Source organism: Sciurus carolinensis, chromosome 6 (genome assembly GCF_902686445.1).
Source record: "Sciurus carolinensis chromosome 6, mSciCar1.2, whole genome shotgun sequence".
NCBI classification, from domain to species: Eukaryota; Metazoa; Chordata; class Mammalia; order Rodentia; family Sciuridae; genus Sciurus; species Sciurus carolinensis.
Genome location: NC_062218.1, coordinates 147,634,191 through 147,649,833, shown reverse-complemented (window position 1 = coordinate 147,649,833; position 15,643 = coordinate 147,634,191). Strand labels below are relative to the sequence as shown.

The window sequence follows — 15,643 nt, the reverse complement described above, 5'->3', positions numbered from 1 at the left end:
TTCATCTGGACCTCAGGCTCAGCATTCTTGGTCCTTGTTCATGGTCACTGTTACCCTGGGCTCTTCTGCAGTTAGATCCCTCTATCTGGAGTACCTTCCTTCCCTATTGTACTTTCTCCTCATCCTTCAAATCCCACTTCCAGAAAAGCCCCCCTGAGCCCCTGAGTAGGCCAAGCCTTGTTTTCACTCTCGTGACCCTTGGCTGCTCTCCTTTGGGGTGCTCCTCTTGGGCTCTGATGATGTGCTTCTTAGGTGATTGACCTGCACCTGCCGTCTTTCTCATTCTGTGAGCTCAGTGATGACAAGGGACCATGTCTGCTTTTCTCTCTACCAGGCCACCTATGCTTGGCCTGGTATTTAATAAGTATTTACAGAATAAATTGTTTTGAAAATCTATTTATTATCCAATGAGTCATCCTCTGGTAACTTAGAAGTCCTACTTAAGATTGACATTTTTTATAAAAGCACAGTTGCATGGTGAGTATACTGACTTGCTAGGGCTGCCGTCACAAAGTACCACAGACTGAGTGACTTGAGCAACAAAATTTGTCTTCTTAGGGTTCTGGAGACTAGAAGTTTGAGATCCAGGTGTTGGCAGGGTTGGTTCCCTCTCAGGGTCCCTCTCTTTGGCGTTATGGATGCCGAGATCTCGCTACTGGGTTTATCTGTGTCTTAATGTGCTCTTCTAAAGACACCAGCCATATTGGATCTGGGCCCATCCCAATGGTCTTACTTAATTTTAATTTTAATTATCTCTTAAAAATAAGCCCTATCTCCAAATATACTCACCCTCTGAGGTACCAGGGTGAGGACTTTAACGTGTGGATTTAAGGGGCAAAGGCATACAGTTCAGGTCATGACAGAGGACATCATGAACTTTAATATGGAGATCGAATGTTCTTTGAATTGCATGCTGTCAACCTGTGCTAAGCAGGGACAGAGTCTCTGTGGCCCAACCTCGCCTGTTAGAGTGATGTAAAGCCGGTGGCTTCTGAATGACACAGCAAGAAAGGCCAGCCTGCACTCTCTTAAGACTAGGTGGTCCACATTAAAGAGCAAGATTTATTTTCATTATATTTTTTCTTAGCTGAGGGCATCTTATCTGGTTAGCCAGGCTTCTTTAGAACCAAATTTTGTTCTTTGTGACATTTGGAGTTAATCTGAGGAAATACTCTTTGTATTGCCTCTTACTGAAAATGTCAGTAAACAAACGCAGCAAAGAAGGGGGTTTGGTAACAAAAGACATTGTTTCTGGATGCAGGAGGTAACAAGAGTGTTTAGAACAAAGGTTTGCTCAAAATAGGCTTTTTAGCCACGTTGGAGCCCTGCTCCTGTCTCCCCACCCTCCTGCCTCTATTCTGCTGAAGTGGCGATGCTAATGATAATTCTTATTATTTTAACCAGCCCCCTAAACTTACCAACACAAACACACTCTTAATTTCAGGGCTGACAGCAGGGCTGGGAAGGACCTTATAGCATGGCAAAACAGCTTGGGCAGTTGAGGGCTTCCGGCAGCTAGCTAACAAAAATATACTCTCAGAGGATGCAGCTCAGGAGGCGTGGGACCCGCACAGCAGTGAGCCTGAAAGCCGGCCTTTCCGTTTTTATAGAGCTTCACCCCTCACATCTGGCGGACCTGTGACAATCAGTGTTAGACCATTTTAGAAATCAGATACCCTGGGTACCAGGAAGTTGATTTGCCTTCCACTTCCTTAAGAAAACACACATTAATATTTAAGATGGGTTTTCATAAAAGAAGCGTTGTGTTTGAGACATGAAATAAAGTCAGGCGGCTGGAAAAAATTCCCTCAGATACAGTGACCCCAATGCAATTCAAATCATCCTCCAGATTTGGACAGGAGAAGTGGTGGGGCTCACCCTCCCCCAAAGCCCTGTGGCATTTCGTGTGTGCCGTTTTATGGCGTATGCCTAGAGTGTGCATAGCACTGAACTTTAAGCTGTGACTTCCTACACTGTAGACAGAAGTTGGAGATTCACAAAGATGACTTCTTAAGTGATCCCCCAAAACTAGTGCTTATGACTTCCCTTGCAGTTTTGTGTCTTTGCAGCTTTTTTCAATTAAAGCCGTGTGGTGTCCATCACCCCACTCCTGGGCTCCTGGCGGCTCTTGCCTGGGAGGTCTAGCCTTCTGCCATTCCATGCCTTCCTTTCGATCCTCTCCCCGTGGAGCTGACATGAGATTGTGTCAGATAAACCAGGCTCCACAATCCTGATAGCGCCATCCTGGATGTCCAGTGTGATTTTGGTATGTCTCTAAAAGAGCTGTGGAGACAAATACGATTCCTAAAGGGTAAATGGGCTTTTTCAAAGATCAGTGTAAATGGTTTACTTTAAAAATAAACATTTTAAATCACTTTGATCTTAGCTGTCCAAAAGATGCAAACTAGTCGGGCTTCTGGAGGAGTATTTTCCGGGGTTTTAAACCTAGCAAAGACCATTTCCTCCTTGCATGCAAGAGGATAAATAATTTGTGGAACAATAGAACACACCAAGAAGCACGTGTATAAGTACAGAGCAGGTAGAATACTGCAGGCGTGGTAAGAGCAGAAGTTGGTTTTGCATTTGCAGTTGGAGATTTGGTAACCTCTTCACGTCAGGTTATTTATGCAGATTTGAGTCCTGCAAACTGCATTCCTCTGTCCCTGTCTCACCACCCACTCAGCCCTCTCCACCTCATCTGCAAGAATATCATTAACGTTTTTGGGTCAGATGCCTTATTGAAAATAGCCCATGCTATGCCGTGGCAAGCTTCAATCTTTTGTTTCAATAATTAGACTTTACTCTTTTGTACTGTCTACTTGTACACTTACCAGGCATTAAATATGATTCCTTAGTACCTGAGTGTCAATTCCTATATTTAATCTCCTAGTACAATGGTTAATATTTTGAAGGATGCTTGAATTTTTAGATATGTGTAATTTCAGTGGAAGTAAATTCTGATGTACTTTTAAAAATCTAGCAGAAATAACTCAGAGATGACATGAAATGATTTTGAGACTTTCCATATTTTTTAAAGGGAAAGCAAGTGTCAGGTATACTAATATCCTATACTATTTAATGCTATATTCTTTTTTTATTTGCTGGTTTTATGTGATGTTTGAAATAGTTATCTCATGGTTGGTAGGAAGTTGTCCTTAGATCAGCCATCTTTTTCATAGTGGTGGTGTGAATTTTCTCTGAAGATAAAGGCAAGTGATCATTTTCAAATACATTTTAAGACCAAGTCTGGCATAGTGAAGGGAGTCTCATACTTCATTTTCAACTGACTTCTGGTCCATTTCTTAAACAGGGCTCCCTTGTCAAGTCTACTACTGGTGGGGAAGGTTTTTGAAGAGGCATTTTGCAAGACAGTTGGGCAGTTCCATTGGTGCTACAAAGCAGCTGACTGAAAACATATACTCTTTGTTGGACAGACAGAACCACATAGTGGACACAGAGTAATCTGAATGCTGACATTTGGGTTCTAATCTGAGATCCTCCATTAGCAATCTGTGTGAATTGAGGCAAGACTGTTCACTTTTCTGTGAGGTTTTCTCATCTATCAATTGGAAAAGATTTGACTTTACAGCAAGTTAGAAATGAATAGAAAATAAATAGCAGCAAAGTTACTGTGGTTGAGGGGAACACCAGGCTGGGGTAGTGTTCTCCTGGCTGGGCTCTCCCTTCAGCCATGGAATGCCCCAGACCCTGCAGCAATCCAGAGTCCAGGGAGAAAGTCGTCTTCTACTGCTAGCATGTTATGTGCCTTAAGTCTAAAAGAGATAATATTAATTAGAATTTAAACTGATAAAACTAAAGCCCTTTGACTCTTTTTCAAGTGCCCTTTTGCTGATATTGCATGTTGTAGAAATCTTGGAAAATATGGGAAAATTTAAAAAGGGCACCAGAATAATTATTTAGTGCCAATGCTCATAGATATGCATTTGGAATATATTTTCTTTCTTTAAAAATTTCTTTTATCTCTTAGTGCCTCTGTTCCTTAACTAGAGTAAATATGTATTGTGTACTATATGCATATATTACATGAATATTACATGCACCTATTATATATTACATATTTGCAAATCATAGTGATTGTTATGTGCTGCAAACTGAGGTTAACTACAAACAAATGCAAGCTGATTGTCCACACTTACTGCTTTGAATACTCCTAACTAGTAGATTGTTATGAGACAGTTTGCTAATGACTAATCAGATATCCTATGTCATCAAGGCATTTGTGGAAAATATTTTAACAGTGATTTACTATGCCATTTAACCATTCCCTCATTATTGGATATTTAGGTTTTTTCTAGTTTTTCATTCCTATAAGTATCACCATGCCGAACATCTTTGGATATAAATCTTCAACTGTTACGCTAATTACACAATCTTGGGATAGATTCCTAGACATAGAATTTTGGATCGAAAGTTTGACTTCTTAAACTTTTAATGATATTATTTTACTTTTGTTTGGTACCACTTGTTTTAGTAGAAATAATGTTTTATATGTGGAAATGGGATGTGCTGTTCAGACCTTGAAGTGAAATGGCATACTGTAAAGTAGTAATGTGAAGCAGCTCCTGCAGTTTAGAGGATAAACTCTATCTCTCATGTCATTATTAAATGGATTATTGCCCTCATTGTACATTATGGCAGAAAGTTGTTTTCCAATTTGGAGAAAGAGACTTGTAAAATCAATGCTAACATTTGTTGTATAACTGGGGTCTATCTGATACTCAGATTTTTCTTTCCTTCACAACTCATGACACTTACCATTGGTTTAAACAAATGAGGCTTTTGTGTTTCCAACTCTCCTCATTTCTGAACTCCCATTTTTGAAAAAAAAATTGGAACTGTGCGTTTTGGGGGAGCATAAACACATATTTAAGGTATGAATGCTTCTTTCAGGAATTGATCTGCATCTTGGCTGGCAAATCTCTCAGGTGCGCAAAGGGGCCTTGGCTACTTGGTCATTCCTGGAGGAATATGTTCTGAAAGTGCTTCCTTGACCTTCTTCTAACTTGGAGGCAAGCACATTCCTCACTTTTCCCCAACCAAAGCGAACCAAATTTTCATGTGCAGAGAGTGTGTTTTCTGTGGATTAGACCCAAAGCTATGTTGTTGCAGAAGTCTTAGAACTGCTTATGTAGTGCACAATAAGCTTTGCAGCACAATTTAAATGTTGATTTTAACGTATAAACAGTCATCCAAAAGCGTTTCAGAAAAGCTGTTTTTAGGAGTTGGCTTAAAAGTGCATTGGATAATGATTTCTGAAGCATTTTTTCCCCCTGTTGTCTTTATCTAGGCATATAAAGTTTATAAAGAAGTTCTGTGTCCCTCCTTTCTTTCTTTCTGTTGTCCTTTCTCCCCTTTTCCAGCTGTTTCTTTTATTCATCTGAGACGTTAGATGACATTCGCTATTTTGCCGACATCGACTTATTTATACCTAATTGCCTGGGTTCTGGGATTGTTAGGAAACTGTATTGACAATGAAAATTTTCAGTTGTCTCACAATGAGGGCACATGAATTAACACAGATCCCAATCAAAACATGGCAAGTGAGAAACAAAGCCCCCACCAACAGCACATTTCTGACATTGCCTTTGTGAAGTGTTGCATTAATAGGAAGGTGACATCCTTTTGAGAAGTAAAGCATATGTAAATAGGAAGAGTTTTTAAAAATAGAATTCTGCAAGTCAGACTAATTTCTACAGCTTCATAAGGCAGAGAACAAGTTAGACAGAAACCTTCTGTTAATAGAGAAGAGAAATTGGGATTGTTTTCCTGCTCATTTAGCAACCTAACTTTCCTGTGTGCTGGGTAGCGCTGGGTATAGTTTGGTATAATCACGTAGAGTCTGACAGATTGATTCTGACTTGAATGTTATCATCAGTCACAACCCAAGACACTCACTGGCCTCTTTTTGGTATGACTGTGATTGTCTGTAGAAGTTTGTGAGTTATAAACCTAATTTCTGGGCAACATCAAAGGCAAATTACCTGAAAAAGTGTCCCAGGTTGTTGTGTGAGTTGGAGATCATGGTTCTTGACTTCTTCCCCTAAGAGGGAAATAAAAGTGCTGTCCTCACTAATGACTGAATTGGTTGGTTCCACTCATATGCCCCATACAGCCTCTTTACCATCCGGCCTTTTCAAAGTTAATCTATTGTAAAATTAGATTGTAAAAATGGACAGAGTTGCCACCACCTTGGGACAATGGTGAAGGACTCACTGTGTCAGTCCCACTAAATTCCCCTGTGGAAATTGTCACACAGTCGTTTGTGCTTTCATTCGGTCCTCTGGAGTTCTGATTCCTTTACAGTCCCAGTTTTCTTGTGGACGTGGGACCCTTCCAGATCAACTCTCCTGAGAACGCACTGCTTTTCCCTGATGGAGAAGCTCCCTGTGAGGTCTGTCTTGAGTGGCAGAGATGCAAACGTTGCTGTGTCCCAAAAGTGTTCCTAAATCGATTCTCCTCTACACTCTCCTGCAGAAACAGAGTAACGCACCCAGTGAAAAGAGGAAGAGGGGATCGGAGGTTTGAGTTTAATTTAAACAGCCATTGCATCTGCACTACTAGCCCACCAACACCATGTGACTATGACAAGGACACCATATATGACAAGTCAATCAGAGGAACTAATGATTCACGGTGTCAACGATGCTTTAATTCAGGATTACTAAACCTATAGGCATCTCAAGACTAGATTTCAAGGGGTGGGGCAGTGAAATTTTTGAAATGGATGTGACATTTTTTTCCTTAAGTAATAGACATTTTCCTAGGGAGAGGCTTTTCTTAAACACTCACAAGGACCCACGCCCATAAAAGGGTAAGGAACCACACCATTCCATCTTCATAATTTTTTATTTTATTTTGAAAGTTGACGTTCTGTTTCCTTTTATGCAGAAGAGACAAAAGCATGTGCAACTCTATTCCTTGATCTTTAATGTTTTTTTTTCCTCCCTCCTGGACATTCTATAATAAATGTACAGGAAAGAAATATAAAATGCTATCCAAACTCAGTTAATAGCTCCGAGAAATGCACATTCAGAGTGCTTTAAAATCAGGTTACAAATATAATTTTCAATTTGCTAGGGAGAAAATAGGAAGGAAGAGTCCTTTAGAACACAGAATAAATTCATTGCATGTACATTATCAGTGTTGGTTCATTATAATTTTTGTTGGCCCACAACTCAACACATCTTTAAGAAGAAGAAAGTGCACACACACTCCCTATTGGTGATATTTAGGGGAAGAGCACACAGGCTGGGAACTTGTAGTTGAACTTGTGGTAGTAGAGTTTCATCCTCTGGCACCTAAAATATTTTTTCCTTTTGGGATATTCTGTATCAATGTCAAGACCTGACCCTGAGAGATTCCATAAACTATGTCCACCTTAATTTGCATTTAAGCTATGGGAACCCTCATATTGCAGTCTTTGGGCCACTGTGATGTGTGAAGTTTAGAGTTTATAGGAGGCTACTTCTCTCTCTTTGAACTTCTGCATTTCCAGAACCAATTTTTATTATTTTGTGACATGCTGAAAGCCTTTTCGTGCCTGTTTTAGAAATCAGCATGGACATATTGCTGCCTGGCTACCTACTTGAAGAGTTCCACCTGTGTGGAGCCTGGTCATTGATTTCTAGCAGCATTGCCACATCCACCTCATGCTTCTCAGGATGCTTAGACTTCCCTCATCCTCAAAATCCAGGGTCTCATCAACTGAAGCCATGGAGATAATATGACATATAGTGGTTCTGGAGAATTTCAAAACAGAATTCCTTACTTGGTAGCCAGGAGGCAAACATGGAATTTATGATATGATAAGCTAAGCAGATGCAAAATGAAATATGGCAGCAACAAACACTTTCCACTTAGTGACTTTGGGAGGCTTTGATTATTTGTCTTTTTGCTTTGCTACTTCATAGCTAAATTATAGTGCACTGGAAAGACCCAAATTCTGGTCCCCAGCTCTTTGTCCATAGCTCAAGAGCCTGCCTCTATGGACTTTCTTACACTCATCAGCAGAAAGAATATGTTGTTACCTACTCTACTTACCAAATTTGCCAGAGTGAGGAGGAAATGAGACCTCAAATGTGACACCACTTTGAGAAGTTTTTAAAAGTCAAGTGGGAACTACTCCTTTCCTTGACAGAAACTGTCTCTCCATTTCCTACTTCATCTGAAGCCACAGTGGCCCACAGTTCTGGCTCTGGAGTCAGACAGGGCCAGCTGAGAATCCTGACTCGCACGTGTATAATTTTGAAGAAGGCACTGTGTGTAAGCCGAGCCCCTTGGTCCTCCTCTTTAAAATAGGAATAACAATAGTTCTCACCTAACAGAGTTGGCGTGTGGATTGAAGGAGAAGAGGTTCCTAGCACTGCGCCTGCTGGTTTGTGCTCAGTGCTTGATAAATGTGAACTGTTGTTAGGCTCCGTGTCCCTTTACCTACATTGTTAAGAATTAGAACATCCTGAGAGCAGACCCAGGCCTGTGTGCTCTAAGAAAGCACGCCACACAGGCAGGCTGTCGTTTTAAGAGGAAATGGTCCAAGGTCTTCTGGCTAGTTCTGGATAATCACCTTCTATTATAATCAGATTGGATCTTCAAGTGGTGGCCAAATGCCAGTTTTTCCTACAGTTCTCAGTTTCCTGTGCCTTCCAGTGGTATTCAAAATACTTCACAATTCAACTCAAGAAATTTAGCACATCTTCAGAATAAATTATTATTGTCGTTAGCACCTTACCACCCAGGAAAGTCTGCAGAGGAACTGAATACCCAGAGTGACATGCTACTTGTTCACCAGCTTGTGAAAATGAGGATGTGCATGGGGGCCCTTTTGTCTTAGATGTTCCTCTTTGCACACCAGAGCTGGGAGCGAGACCTGCCCAGTGGAGTTTGTTGATCTTGCAATGAATGGAGTTAGTGAAGACCCGATTAAATAGTTCCCAGAGAAAGGCAAGGATGCCGGGATAGAGAAAAGTTGCAGAGGTGACAGTTCTTGATAAATGGGCAAATGTAGCCAAGACATAACCTCTTACCTTTCTTAGCTTCTGTGTATCATGTGCCTGGCATGAAAACATTCCAAACTGTGCATCATAAAGAAAGAGAAATCAAAAGGGAAATTTATTGCTTATATCACCAAACTTCCTTTGGATGTAGTGATTTTGATCAACTTTTCCACCCAACTGTAAATCAAGCCTCTGATTCTCTATCCCCTTTTCACTTTTTTTTTTTTTTTTTCCTTGTGATTCTTGTTTTTTGGGGACTGGCACATGACAGATCCTTTTTATTTTGCAGAGTTTCCAAAGGTGGTAATTTCTTGCATTTTACATGACTATGTATACTAAAGATGAAGTGTCGCTTTAAAATACAGTTTAAGGTACATAGATTGCTTCATCCTTTTGAATATCACTTTGGTCTCCTTTTACATGTATATATATGTATGAAATATTTTGTCCTTAAACCCAAACTAAAATTTCCTCCATTAAAGGGTCTGTTCATTATTTACTTTGAGATAAATGTCTTATGGATCCTTAAGGCTAAGCCTGGAAAATAGGAAATAATTCACTCTGGCTTGAAAAGGGTGGGGATTTCTTTGTTTCTTTTTATATTTATTCAGGAAAAGCTGACAATCGTCCCACATTAATGAACCACACCATCAATCACCGTGTTGACAATGAGCGGAAAAGCGAGGTATATGTCAGACTGACGGCATATTGCCTTTTTCAGTGAAGGCATGGCTGTTTATAGCACTTTCATTGGCAAAATTCTTTCTGCATTGGAACAGGAATAGAAAGAAGAAATAGAAAGGCAGCCAGTGGAAAGAGCTTTATGTTTTCAGATTATGGAAAAAGTCATGGGGAAAAATTGAGAAATGTTTTTATAGTTTGTATACCTCTCTACAGGACTTTGAGAGGAAACAAATCAGAAAAAGGTTATTATTATTAATATGAATTATTATCATGATTAATGTCTCACTTTATTTCATAGGGTTGATTGCCCTTTCCCTAAGATCATGGTGGAAACATTTCAAAGGTCATGTGCATTTACTGTATTTGGCCCCTGAGACGGTTAGAGAAGTGGATGGGGAGTGAGGTTTTCAGCTACTCTGAGTACCTGCCATGGGGCAGCACTCATGCACGTCCACGTGGGCACACATATAGCATAGATTTAGAATGGTAATGAAAATGACTTTTGGACTTCAGAAGGTCATCGGATTTTCTCCCATTATATGTTCCCACTTCCCCTTTGCACTAGTTGGTAAGAAGAGAGCTAAACCTTGGTGGAGTCGATGTGTCCAGCTAAAGTGTGGCAAGCTGTTACCCTCCACAACTATGTGGCCACAGAGCCCATGAAGACAGGCTACCCTCATCTCTCTTCTCTCCTTCACAATCTGAACAATCCTATTGCCAACTTAATAACTTGGCCAAAAAGAACAAGATGAAGGTAATATCAGTGGCTAGTAATTGGTAAGAATTTATTCTGTCGTTAGGACAGTGTAGCCCGTGTCCTTGTAAGGTGGGGGATTCTGTTACTTTCACAGATAAGAAATTGGGGCCTCAGAAGGATGCACACTTGTGTAGTTAACGCTTGTGTAGTTAACACGGGGTCAAGTCACACTTAGTGGATGTCTCTTAACTGCACGACCCAGTCTCTTCAATGCTAAATCCGTGCTTTTAAAACCTTTCAGCCTCATGACCTTTTAGGCTCTTAAAAATTATTGAGGATCCAGAGGTATTTTTTTTAATGAGGCTTATGTCTATTGCTATTTGCTGCATTATGAATTAAGATTAAAATTAAAAAAATTTTTTTTCTACTCATAGAAAAATAACACTAGTCAACCCATCATATATTGATATAAATATATATTTAAACGATTGACTAAACTCTATCTTCCAAAGCCAAAACATTTACTAAAAGGAGTGGTGTCATTTTACATTTTTACAAATCCCTTTAATGTCCACCAGGATTCTCATATTTGCTTCTACATTCTATTGCTGTATATCATTCTGGTTAGAGTATATGAAGAAAATCTAGCTTCATAAATATAAGTAGTTGGTAAAAGGTGGAGTATTCAATAGTTCTTTCTCCAAAATAGTGTATTTGTTTTAATACTACACCAAAACTTGACAAAGGTAACTTCTTAAGTTAGTTGTGGTATAGAAGTTGAAACCATATTAATGAAGTATATTTTGCCCTTTATATTTAATTCCATTGACATATCTTTTATGTTTGGGCATCATCCTTATTTTGAACTTCATGCTTTGGTCATTTGGGAAATCTTGGCTTGTTGGGTTCTTGTTCATTGAATTGTGTGACATGCTTCGTCATACAGTAGCAAAAAATCATATTTATCCATGTCACTACTAATCCCACCAGAAGTTGTTCAGAAACTGTCAAGCTCAGAGTGGTGGATGCAAATTTTCCAAAATTCCAATTTTTACTCAAAAATTTGAAATTTCATCATTAGCCACTCATACTGTCAATGGTTCTGTCTGAAGTGACAGTCTGTCTTTGTTCATTTTTGAGAAAATATTTGCCAAACACTGAAGGGTGAATGATGATAGTTTGATAGTTGCAGTCTCAAGTAAAAACACTGTTTTGCAAGCCTGCACATACGGATGCACACACAAATACAGAAACCCACCTGGTTTACTTTACAACCCAAACAGTGATCCACTGCTGGAATGACTGTACTCCTTTGACATGCAGCAGAAAGCTTTATCTGTATTTCACACGTTGCTTAACAGATTATTGAGATGTAATGGTAAAGATTTAATAAAATTAATATTTCAGAAAGGTTTAATAAAATAAGGAGTTTTACTATTTCATCAAGAGTGTTCTTAAGTGAACTGGTTTCAGGTTCTGCATGTGTTTGTGTGCAGGCATCTGCAGCAAGTGTGTGTCAGGAAGAATACCATCTAAGTCTGGTCTGATATTCCTGCCTTCATTCGTGCAAGGCACTGTCTGCTTTCCCCATCTTTGCTTTTTTGCAGCATCAGTACAAATATTAGCCCAGAAGTATTTTGGGGAAAAGAGTTGTAACCTCATCTCCCGGAAAGACGTAGAGACCTTCAGCTGACTGCTGCTCTGCATAACTGTCTCTCAAAAATGCTAGTGATGGATGTATGCATGACTTTATTTAGCAAAACAGCAAGAAAAGCAAACAGTAGGAAAATAATTGGATATTAGTATTCCTATAGGAGGGTTTTAATGTATATTTTCATATATATGTGTTTGCAATGACAGATGCTTGGTTCAAATGTTGGTAGGTTTTTGTTTCTTATGTAATCTTGGTGCTTTCTTTCAAATACAGAAGGAAAAGACCCACTCCGGATCTGTGGCCCCCAGACTTTTGAAGCCACTGGCACCTGCAGACCTTAGTTCTCACTTTCACCATGTCAACATTAGAACATACTAATTCTCTGTTTATAATCCTGAAGACTAGCTACTTGGAATAGATTTAAAATATTTGTGTATAGTTACAGCTTTTTAAGAGGCAAAAAACCACTGATTTCTCATGAATGCTTGGAAGCATTGCTTTTCTGTAACCGAAAACATCTCATGTTCCCTTTTAGCTAAGAAAGAGAAGACTTAGAGACAGATGCTCTAACTTCTGTGAGGAGTTTTCTGAAAAACCAAACTAATTTTGAAAGTGGTACCTCTCTCTTAAAGAACAGTCATGTCCTGACTGAAGTGAAGGAGCCTTGAGATTTTTATAGAAAATAGTCATAAGGACTCATATTTTTGAAGTTATGTCTCTATTGTCTGGAACAACTATTGGTCATATTTCCTATTCTTGGGACATTACACACACTTGGGCATTGTCGATGTCTCAGGCGGCAACACGGATGAATCTCAGAGTTGAGTTTCTGGATAAGAGCCATCAATATGGGTCTTTCATTCTGTTTCTTTTTCTGTGAGATTTTTTTTTTCCTCTTTCAAAGAGAAAATGAAACACAAAAACTCTTGTGTGCGCTTGAGGTTCATTCACTGCAATCTGAGAAGTGTGGTATTTGGGCTAAGCCTTTGAAGCTTCCATGACAGAGAAATGCTTAGGGTGTAGGCACTAAATTTTTCAGGTGTGGATATTTTTCAGTAGTAGGTGAAAAGCATGCATAATATACTCTGCGATCTGGCCTGGTTGGGGAATTGAAGCTTTGTTTGATCAAATCAATAACATTTCCCAAAGCGTGGTGGGTTACCAGGGAATGCACCAGTATTTGCCAGGAAGATCATTTTAGGAGACACACAGACAGTTTGATTTTAATTATTACATGCATACTTTTATGATTACCTTCAGTGTACTGGTTCCCTTTTTAAAATAATTTTATTTAAGGGAAGTAGAGTCGGTTTAAAGAAGGGTTATTAAGTAAACGACAAAGGTGGTAGGTGGATTGGTGAAATGATTTATGAATAATTGAAGTTTGAGGAAGTTGAAATCATTGCACATGATGGGTGCCTTCATTTGCTTATGGAACATTAGCTATTGAATGCCTGGCCTGGTCTAGCTTTTTTAGATTCACCAGTCAGTAATAAAAACAAAGTCCCTACTCTGTGGAGCTCACTTCTGGGAAGAGTAAATATGTAACATAATGTCAAGTATTTAAGTGTTAGAAAAACGAAGCAGAGTTAGGGGCTGGAACTTGAGGGAGGTGCTGTTTTAGAGAGAGGCTGAGGAAAACCTTGCCAAATTAGTTGGGCAGAAACCACAGCGGACTGAGTTTATTTCATGCTACAGTCATGCATTGGGTGTTTGCCTCTGGAATATGGATAAGAATGGTCAGAGGAAGCTCTGAATTTGGGAATGGAAGGCTTAGTTAAGATTTAACACATGAAGCGCAGTGACAAGGCCTAGAAGGATACTTTGAGAGCAAAGAGAAGGGAACAGCTGTCCTAAGTGAGGGGAATTGAGTTCATGGAGATTTCCTAGAGGCGGTGATTGTCCTGAAGTGAGGTTTTCAGGCTGAGGAGGTAGCAGGGGATGGGGACGTTGGAAGGGCAGGGCCACCGGCAGCAGAGGAAACAGCACATGCATAGCTGTGTTCTTGAGGGTAGCCCTCGGGGGGCACTGAATGAAAAGGGGATATGAAGACAACTTTGATGAGCAGGGTTGAGGCCAGGTGTGGAAGGCCATTGACCTACAGTTGGGCTGGCCCCTCTGGGAGGCTCGGGTGTCTTCCTCTGGGCCGTGGGGTCACACTGGAAGGTTGCGTGAGAGAGGCGATGTGTGCTTCATTCCTAAACCACTCTTAGGTCAGTTTGGGGGATAAATTTGTGCAGGAGGAGGAGTGGCACCACAGAAACCTTCCCGGGGCAGTTGGAGAGAAGTTTGAGCAGACCAGGAAGAAGTAGTTGACTACAGAGGGCCAATTGGATTTGGCAGGATGGGCATCATTGATGAATTTAAATCGATTTTATCTATGGTGAGAGTGGAATCTGGATTTGGGGGCACTGAGGTGTAGACGGGGCATATGTATTAGCAATTTTTAAAGAATCAGAAACCACGAAATACTTAGCAGTGAATTATGGAGAAAGCCTAGTGTTTATTCATAATGAAGGGCCAGCGCTGCTCAGAGACCCAGCTAAGATGTCCCTCTGCCTGAGCTCTGCTCTTGAAGGGTCCTCATTTGGCTCTCTCCCAGGCATTCCCCTCCTTATGGGAAGAAAGATTCTTGGGGTCTCTCAGAACCTGTCCGTTCTTCTAGATCACACTCAGAATTCTTGGGACGTAGGAATTTTCTGTTTCCAAGGCCCTGAGCCCCCTTTGGAGGCCTTGTTTTGCCTTCTTCAGGGAAGTGCCTCCTGTGTACATGCAGTCTTGAGGGGTGGACAGAGGGCCGTTCATGGAAGACGGATGAGGAGAGGCATTGCCAGGTGGGCACGGGTGTGTTCAGACGTGAGATGGAGGCCCCTGGGGATTTAGATCAGAGCCGGGGTGGGGGGAGATGGGTGGGGCACGGCTGGGGCTCGTGTCCCTGCACCATCCAATGCTGAGTGGAACTTGGAAGACTCCAAGGTTTTAAGAATCAAACTTGACTTTCCAGGTTGCTGTGAAGGAATATTAAGACGAGAGAGAGAACATATTTCATAAGAAGTGTGTTAGTTTTAAATACTTGGACAACTAATATGTGAGCCTCTTTTTATTAGGCATGGCCCTGAGTATCATAATTCTTTTGCATTTGTTGCTTATAAACTAAAAATATAGCAATAATTGGTAGAAGTTTTCAGTTCCTACGAGATGACTTTGGTGTACTTTTACTAAACAGGAAGTGTGTTCAAGACATTAATTGAGATCTGCTTCAATTTCTACCAGTATTCCATGTCTTCAATGTCCCCACAACCCCATAAATGCACATCCAGAGTGTAATTAAATCCATGGTAAGTCCACTCTAAAGTCACTTTTAGAAACTGGATTTGAATAAAGTAGAAGCACCTTATCCTCCTCCCTTTTCAGTTCAAGGGCAGAAATCACAACTTTCCAAATCACAGCTCTAGACAGGAACCTTTGTGGTTAACCTACAGAGTGAGAGTTAATGAAAATATTTCGTAAAAATTAGGAAAACTGAGAACACAGCTATCACTAATTTGCCAAGGAACTGAATTAAGAAATTATATGCTTACAGGTTATTTATAA

At 40.2% G+C, this 15,643-nt stretch overlaps 1 protein-coding gene across 4 annotated transcripts in view; it reads left to right on the top strand.

Moving 5' to 3' along the window:
- The window catches only part of Ebf1 (EBF transcription factor 1), a 374,922-nt gene that overhangs the window by 81,378 nt on the left and 277,901 nt on the right, over positions 1 to 15,643 (top strand). The gene's annotated exons all lie outside the window — the stretch shown is intronic.